The sequence below is a fragment of the Crassostrea angulata genome, chromosome 5 (assembly GCF_025612915.1).
Source record: "Crassostrea angulata isolate pt1a10 chromosome 5, ASM2561291v2, whole genome shotgun sequence".
Classification (NCBI taxonomy): domain Eukaryota; kingdom Metazoa; phylum Mollusca; class Bivalvia; order Ostreida; family Ostreidae; genus Magallana; species Magallana angulata.
In genome coordinates, this window is record NC_069115.1 from 8,029,296 (window position 1) to 8,038,738 (window position 9,443).

Sequence of the window (9,443 nt, forward strand, 5' to 3'; positions counted from 1 at the left end):
TTATTACAAGACAATTGTTGTCTTTTATTGCTGCATTCACATATTCTTGCAACACAACACTATCTTAGTATTGTTGTTTTAATTACCATTATGAAACATAAAATCACAATAAAAAAAAATCTGATTTTATTGAAATGATTTGAAAATATTGTGGAAGGTACTTTCATATTTTTACAGACTTGTTAATGATGTATGTTGGAACCTTTTTTATAAGATAATAAAACAACCTTACAAACAATTTTTGTTTTACATATCCTTACTTATTATTAATATATATGAAAGATTTCAGAGAGTATTTTAATTGCCCCTCAGATAGGGTACTTTAGTTTCTTACACATGTCTTTAAGCTAGCATAAACAATTCCTATGTAAAACTGCTCTTTAGTGTAAATGAAGGACGTTTATTTTTGTACAATCACAATTAAAGAAAATTAACTTTATCTTCCATTGTGAATTATCTATTTATTTATTTTTAACTTTTCAAAACAAGATTCGAAGAACGAACACAACTTCTTTTACTCACTCGTCACAAATAACGCATCTTAATTAATATTTTTCCCAAATGTGATTGTAAACAAAACTCTAGGTGTAATGTATACATAGCCTGTAGCCACATAATTAACTTAAACAAGTATGTTTAATATAAATGTAACTAACAATTTTGTGATCCATGATATGATTGCATGGCATAATTGACCTACTGTGGGATCATTTATATTCGTTGGGTCAATTTTCGTGGGTAGTCAAAACTGTGCCTGCTTATATTAGTGGGAACCTTATTTCGTTAGTATTAAGAACATGCTCGTATATACTTTCAAGGGGGTGTAGTAAATTAGTTGACAATGGTTACCTACTAAATTGGGCACTTTAGAACGTTAGTCCCTGACAAACAATGATAAGTCCACAGTAATGAGTGGGTGAGATGTGTTACACTCCAGGTAATGTATTAAAATTATAGTTTTCACTGTACACAAGGTATCCTCATGTATACTGAATGTAAATTGGGTACCTTATATGATTATGCATGGTGGCTACGATGATAGTAACATGTACGTACATAATCGAATGTCAAAAAACACTTAAACAATTTGTAATTTTCTCTCTATTAATCGTTTTAAAAAATGGGAAAGTGTATTTAAACCATCTAAATATTAAGGACTTTGGACTATGTGAAGATGGCGTAGAGTTTCACAGTGTCGAAGTATCACAGTGGACAATGCACTCGCTTTTCACCCCTGCGACCCGAGTTCGATCCTCGTGATCGACAGTGTTTGTATGTGACAGGGTATGGCGGTCGCCCGCTTTGACACGTTGGTTTTTCCGGGTACTCCCGCTTTCTTCCGCATCAATGACCCCCTCGAGCTAACATACATGCCAACGAGAGATATTAATAAAAGTTGTTAATTGTTGAACTTGTTTCTCAATCGTTGTAAAATAAATAAATTTCTGTCATATTTGATGAGACCAGAGGCAGATAACATCCTATTGGTTGTTAACCCGATATAGTGAAGGTAACCGGACGAAAATGCCATTTGGGAAGTGAATGAAGTGCATAACTTAGCCTTTCAGTTACCTGTTTCAGCCCATTAGATAATACCTACAAAACTGAATGACTTTCCATCATCCTGTGTAGCATTATTATAATTTATACCTTCATTTTGCTTAAAAAAATATAAACAAAATTAGTTGAATTAAAAAAAAATTACATTTTACCCAAATAATCATTACAGAAAAGGAACTCATTTATTCATCAATTGTTTTAATCCAGATTAAATATAGGTACATTCAGGTCCTAGTCCTCGATTAAAAATTGTAAAATGTGCTTGAATAAATAGATAAAAGCTTATAAACGATTAGATCGTTGTACATATGATATCAGTCATTTCTATGATATGATTTATAGGAAAAGTGAATCAAAATTGAATTTTATTTTTTGTGTTTTTAGCTCTAGATTAATTCTTATTGTAATGATTGGCATATCACCGATGGATTTTAAACTAAAGAACAGAAAATTATACTCTTGTTTGTACATGCGTAAGCCTCATGTTTGAAATAATTAAAAATGAACAGAGTGGTTGGGCCTTTGTATAAAAGATATGATACATAAGAGAGCTTTAGATATATCAGAATCAATCTCTGTACATATGACCTGGCATTGTTAATTTGCCCTAAATCTCTATATATATAACATATCCAAAAATAAGTTATTAGAAACAAAATAAGTGGAAAATACAGTTTGCAAGTAATACAATATATTTGAATAAATCAAGAGAAACGGAATATGCACTCACGTCGAGCATGTTTTCCAAAATGCATATTACGTGATACACTTAGCAAGCACATGTAGCATTATATAAAACTAAGATCAAGTTTACCCCGGGCAAACAACTCGGTAACAAGCAAAAGCGATTGTTGCATCTTTGAATAATCTTATAATAAAGTTTAATATCTAAATCACCAAATTGTATTTAATTTTACTCATGTATTTTAAAGGGCTTTCAAATGCGGGGCGAAGCTATTTGTTTATATGTAAACTGTATGTCAACAGTGTGATCCTATTATAATGATCTATATACTTATTCTCTCTAGTCGTTTTTTATTGGACATTGAACGTGATGGGTGTTTATAAAGTTGTAAAATTACATGTAATAATTAGTTTTAGAAATTCAATCTAAAAGATTTTCTTTAATTTAACAAGTCCCCTGTAATAGTTATCGTATTAGAATTATAATATCCACTTTCTTTATCAAACGATTACATGAAAACATGATTGTCATAAAATTAATAATTTAAAGCTTTACACTTTCATATGAAACTTGCATATGTTAGAAAATAATCATTTAATCCATATTTGATAAAAACATGTTACTAATGGTACAAAGTACACTTTTTATAACTGTATATTAATGAAATTCACGTTACTGTGATGTTGTTATATAGCCATGTATATTTCATTAAGTATTACCTAAAGTAAAATACCACATGTGTATGTTTAGCAGTAAATAAGTATCACAAAAAGGAAAAGAGCAGCGTTACTTGCATATTGTTAAGTATCAACAATTTTCCAAACTCCTTTGTCTCTAATTTTATTTAGATTATCAGTAGTTTTTACAATTCCCATGAAATCCATGAACATAAAATGACATGGCCATTTCAGAGTGGATAGAATGTAGTTCGAAGTTTTGGCGTCATCCTCCAACTTCACGAACTTCCATTGTCCTTCAGGCCCTGGCTGTCCTTGCATAGATAAGCATATCCCGCTATTGCTCAAGTAAACGTAATAATCCTGCCATTTCTTTGACTTAATGTAAAATATGTTGTCCACATCTCTGTGTTTCACCGATTCTAACTTAAATTCGCAGCCATCCGATGGCGTAGTGTTAGTTGATCGTAAAGGGCCTTGGTACATTCATTACATTTCCAATCTCCATCCCGGCCATTTTATCGAGCCAATGTTGTATGTTCGATGACGAAAGTTTAATTAATCTTGACTAAAACTTTGAATTCTGATTTTGTGAAGGCGAAGATAATTTTTAAAAAAATCGTTTTCTGTTGGATGGAATATTGAGAGAAACACAATTTTTGGAAAAAATTTTCCGTCACATATGTAAGAATTTCAAAATCTGACTTGTAGTTTTCATTTATCATTGCAAGAACTCCTTGGGTACTTGGTTGATCATACCCAGTTCGCAGCTTGATGCAGAAAACTTGCCACAAGACAAGAGTGCGCAGATTTGCCAGTTGAAAATAAAGATTGGTGTAGACTGTTGCTCGTTCAGCAGACGGTATATCCGGCTGCATTAGTAGTTCATACGTCTTAGCTTTTAATTTTACTGTATCATTGGTGGGAAATCTGTCTTCTAGTCTAAGTACAATAGTTTCATGGGTTTGGTCGCTGATCTCGTTCAAATAGGCATGAGTAGTGAAAAGCAAATCTGTCAAACCTACCGCTTCTGCATTATGCTCTGAATCTTGGTAGTGCAGCAATGCTGTATATATCCTATCTCTCCCTGAAGGGAACGCAGTGGTTATAAGAGTTGTACCAAGTTGCTTTAAAATGGATGCCATGGATAACGAGAAAACCAGCTCAGTTGGTAATACAGAAAGTCTAGAAGCTTTAGATAACAATTGCAAGAGAAAGCTCGTGATAATGGTTCCCCATACCTGTTTCATTTTTACTCAATTCAGCCAGTTTTGTAACACATTTTAAAAAGAAGTCAGGATGCTGGTAGATCATGTGCAGAGGACATATCTGATGATGATAGATCAGAGGACAGCTCAGAATCAGATTCTGACTCTAGTAGTTCAGAAATCAAAACAACCAGAGTACTATATATATATATATATATATAAAAGATATTCTTTATTTCCTCCAAATTAATGGAGAGTATTACATAATCAAATTATAAACTCAAGTGAAAATAGAACAGAAATCAACTAGATGCTGTCATTAGACAGTAATACCCGCACCATGTGTTTGCCCCTAAATAACACTGTTTTGTACCAGTTTAATGAAAAATGAAGGCCATATGCAAGCTCCGGTAATACAATTAAAATTTATAATTTTCATAACTGAAGGATGAGATCCCTTCCCATATGATAATACACATCGTGACATGAGCAGCACTTTATGTGCATTTTGGGGTAGAACTGTTTGCAGTGAATTTTCAGTTAATCAATAATCTTAAAATTTTATGTCATAGAAAGTATAATGGTCTGCATAATTATTACAAACAAAATTAAAAATTAAATTATGCCCCCTCCCCGTGGCGGTTGCCGGTTTTAGATTTGCTTCTGTGTGCTTCTGTGTGCCTACATGAAGATCATCGTGTGCACAGATTGAGAGAAGGGGTGGGAGTCCAGACCCCCCCCCCCATGAAAATTCATTTATATCAATCGTAAAATTACCAAAAATACACCTTGGACCCCAATGCTCTTACAGACATGTAAACGCTCAAACCCATTGCGCTTCAATGTTATGTTATTTGGGGGGTAAATATTTAATCAATATTTAATATACTTTATTGTTTATCTCAATAGAAAGTATACATGTATATCACAATATGCAGGTGTCCTGCACCACCTTAAAGCTGTTATTTACCTAATAAAATAGTGCAAGTGGATTTGAAGAATAGGTCATAAAAATACATGCATGTTTCAAATGAATGATCTTTGTCTGAAGTTACGTACACAACACAGGTCTGCATGTCTCATTAGCGGGTACTAGTTTTACCCAGCTCTTCGATTAGATGGGTTCACGTGTATATATACATGAGTGTTGCTAAAACGCGGAACGGAAAACGGAACGGAAAGCGGAACGGAAGGGAAAACGGAAAATCTTATCTAATGTTATTTACCTCATAGATTTGTTAATCATGCTAAAACGATATACTTTATGTACCTTTTTAATTTTTTTTGAAAAATTAGCAATATTAGATTATTTATTCAAGAATATTTATTTCCTCAAAATTAACAGTACATGCATTCACCACTATATTCTGTCCCAAAATATCCTCGATTCACTTTTTGCTGTATATTTATATATACCTCAGGGTTCAAGCAATTCTCATTTAGAAGTATTAAACATTCTCATTATTCTTTCTTTAAAACGTCCTCTCTAGCTTATCAGCTGGTATAAATACACGGCTAAAAATAAAGAAGTCTACGGGGTTTTGCATTTCAACAGACCCGGATGATAGTGTTGAAAAATTGAAAAACTTCTGAGTGACTTCCAAATGGAGAAAAGATTTCAACATTTTCCATTATAAATCGTCCAAATGTGCTGCATGAATATTTTGGGATCGACAGACTATAGTCCCAATATATAATCGGAAAATCAAACCAGGCAACGTCTAGAGCTCTCTATTCGGATCATATGTATATAACTGCTGGAATAAACAAGTAATGTAAACGTAAACAAAATTGCATTGCTAAAAATACTAGTTTCACAAATTACTAGTTTCACAAATTACCGGGTATTTTAATGTTTACTGTATTTTAATTTTTAATGTCGTCAGTCCTACGGTTTTTTTTCTTCCATCTCAATGATACTGTATCGTCTGTATGATAAAAGATCGTCTAGAACACCGAATATTCAATTTTTATGTAAGTATATACATGTACATCATATTTGAAATATAAAAATACTCAACACACGCATAAAAGGCTTTCACTAACTGCATACGTTACACTGATATGCCAGCAATACCATAAAAGAAAAATAAGTAAAAAGTTATAGCTAATTTGCTCGTTTAATCATGTTAATGTTTCACAATTCGTATACATTTGATTTCTCCGTTTCCGTACTCAACTAAAGCTGAATGAATACAATGCTATAATTGATAGACATTCATATGAATATTAATAAGATAACAACATGTTGCTAATCATTCATTAAATATAAATAAAAGATACAAAATAAATCGTTTCTGGCCAGTCTATACCCTTTTTAAGCGATAAACGTGATGATATTTTCCATTCCGTTCCGCTTTCTGTTTCGTTTGCCGTTCCGCGTTTTAGCAACACCCATACATACATGTTTGTGTTTTCCGTATGAAGAAAAGGAATAGTTAAGATCAGCTAAAGGAACTCATAATTGTGTTTTAATTGGAATATCATTATGATGTTGACCAATTTAGGTAAGCATAATACATGTAGTAGCAGTAGCACAATATAATGAGATGCCAGCATACATATATAAGTTCTACTTTCACTTTCTAAATGTGATCTCCCTTTGACCATGTTGACAGCATACTGTATCATCATCTTTTAATATTTAAATAAGCTTATCATCGTTACCTATCCTATCGCATTTGTAAAGTTTCTGTCATTTTAGTTGCAAAAGTTATTTTTTTCATTTGTCAGACTGCATGCACTATGAAGTTGACCCCATATTGACCCTGTATAAACAATTTCTTATTAAATTTGTGTATTACATGTAAGTAGGTGTAGACACTTATCATTTTTATATTAGTTATAATAGGAAGGAAGGAGTATTTCTTTCTTAATGTATTATAATGCATCAAATACAATGTAGGTCATGACCTTATGGGACTGTTCTGACCCCATGAAACAAGAAAATACAAAATATCTTCTAATGTCATTATGATGCATCAAATGGTGTAAAGTACATTAATGACCCAAGGTGTTGTCTTTAACCCCCCCCCTTTATGAAATAGGAAATGATATGATACACTGTATATTTTGTTAACTTCTGAAATCTGAGATCCTCATCCCTAAACCATATAATATAGTTTTGCTCTTTGTGTCATTGCGCGTAAAATTGTATGTAGATTATGCCCCCTCGGAGACACCCTGACATTTTAGAACTAGAAATAATAATGTATTTTATCTTATCCATATGTTATACAGTAGTGTTTGATCCATGTGGGTAAATCATAGCCTAATGATGTCACTGCTTTGTTTAGGAGACTTTACAATTGCCCCAAATAGGCGAATACACATGGAAGTGATGCATATAACATTTTGTTTATAAATCCTAAAAATTGAATTAAGCAATTTCCAAAATGTTTATGTGAATCACGAGAGAAAAAGCAATCAAGAAATGATTTAGAATTTGCTACTGTACACATGTAAGAATGTATTAAGAAGACTGAATCTTTATAACCAGGTTAAATTGGGGGGGGGGGGTGAATGTGGAGTATAAACATTTATAATTTGAATCATTTATTGTTATTAATTTTAACTTGTCAAAGAATACATGTACTACTTATTGATCCCAAGGTAGAAATATGACCTCTGATCATATCTCAATAGATCATTTGTCAATTAAGCAAGGTGTAATATAATTTTTTTTAAGAAAGAATAACATTGTTTACCAGTTTATAAAAGTTTTTAGACACCCAAATTATATTTTGATTTTAATAGATCATTCGCCTTCAAGGCGGGGGGGGGGGGGGGGCAGTTTATATTTGAGTTTGTTTGGGAGTGGGGGTTCCAAGTCATATATTTGACAATTTTTTAATGTAATTTAAAATAAGACTAAGCCATACTACAGTCATGAACATGAATAGTTTAGAACAAAACACAAACTAATACATGTACATGTATAGATACATAGGAAGTATTACAAAACAGATGATTGATCTATATCTTGGTTCTTAAATTGAATCATATATCATGTACATATTATATTATTGTTTCTTTGTTCAAGGCATTTAAGATGGTATGTAGGTCATGATCCCAAGTGCTCCTTATGAAATTATTAAATATCATAAAAACCATTAAGATCCCCACCTTAATCCAAAGATATTATTCCTCCTTAGGTCATGCAGGCGCATCAGATCATTATGGCATATGCATGTAAGTCATGACCCTAAGGGGTCATCCTGACCCCCTTAGAATCAGAAATTGTCAATTATCTTTAAATTATTGATGTTTGATGATCCTATCTCTATTTAATCTTTATTATTAAGTCTCCCGAATGAAATTTGGAGACTTATTGTTTTTGTACGGTTCTTAATACATGTATTATTATTCTTCATCTTCTTTTTCTACTTTCCTGCTCTGAACTTGTTTATCAGAGATGGCTGAACAGAATTGTACAAAACTCTAGGATATGATAGGCCTGCATATCTAGTTGTGCACCCTGGTTTGATTTTTCTCATTCACTTTTCGGGGGAGGGGGAGAGGGGTGTCAAAAGGGTGTGGGGTCTAACATTGAACCTTGTAGGAAGAATCGTAGACTCTATTGTAAATGGTAACTTTAAAACGGACAAAGATAATAATAAGGGTTTTCATAATCATATATTGGCTGTTACTGGCAATATATAGGGTTTATTAGATCTGACCCCTGGGGTCATCCCCAACCCCCAGGAATTTGAAATTACCATATATCTCAGAAACTGTTATAATCATGACCCCTAAACCATATATATTCATGTTTCTGATGTCAAGGGGCATCAAATGTTATGTAGGTCACGGGCCCTGTGGGTGGTCCTGACGCCCTCAAACAGCAAGTCCCTTAATATCTTCAAAACAGTTGAGATCCCCACCCTTAAACCATATATATTCTTGTTCCTTGTGTCAAGGGGCATCAAACGGTATGTAGGTCATGGGCCCCGGGGGTGGTCATGACCCCCCTTGAACAGGAAGTGCACGGATGTCTCGAAAATGGTTGAGATCCCCACCCCTTAACCATATATATTCTTGATCCTTAAAGGGCATCAAAAGGTATGTACCGGTAGGTAATGGGCCTCAGGGTTAAATTTAATTTTTCAAAACCGTAATGCACATCTATGGAACAGTTCCTATCCTCCCAAGATATGATGTGTCTATCCATTAAATCATAAAAGGAGTTCTAGGATCTATGTTTTTTTTTGAAGTAATAAACGTCAATTTTCTGCTACTTTTTGACTCCCTGGATGAAATTTAAATTTTGAAAACCCTACTGCATATCTGTAGAACAGTCCCTATCATATCCCA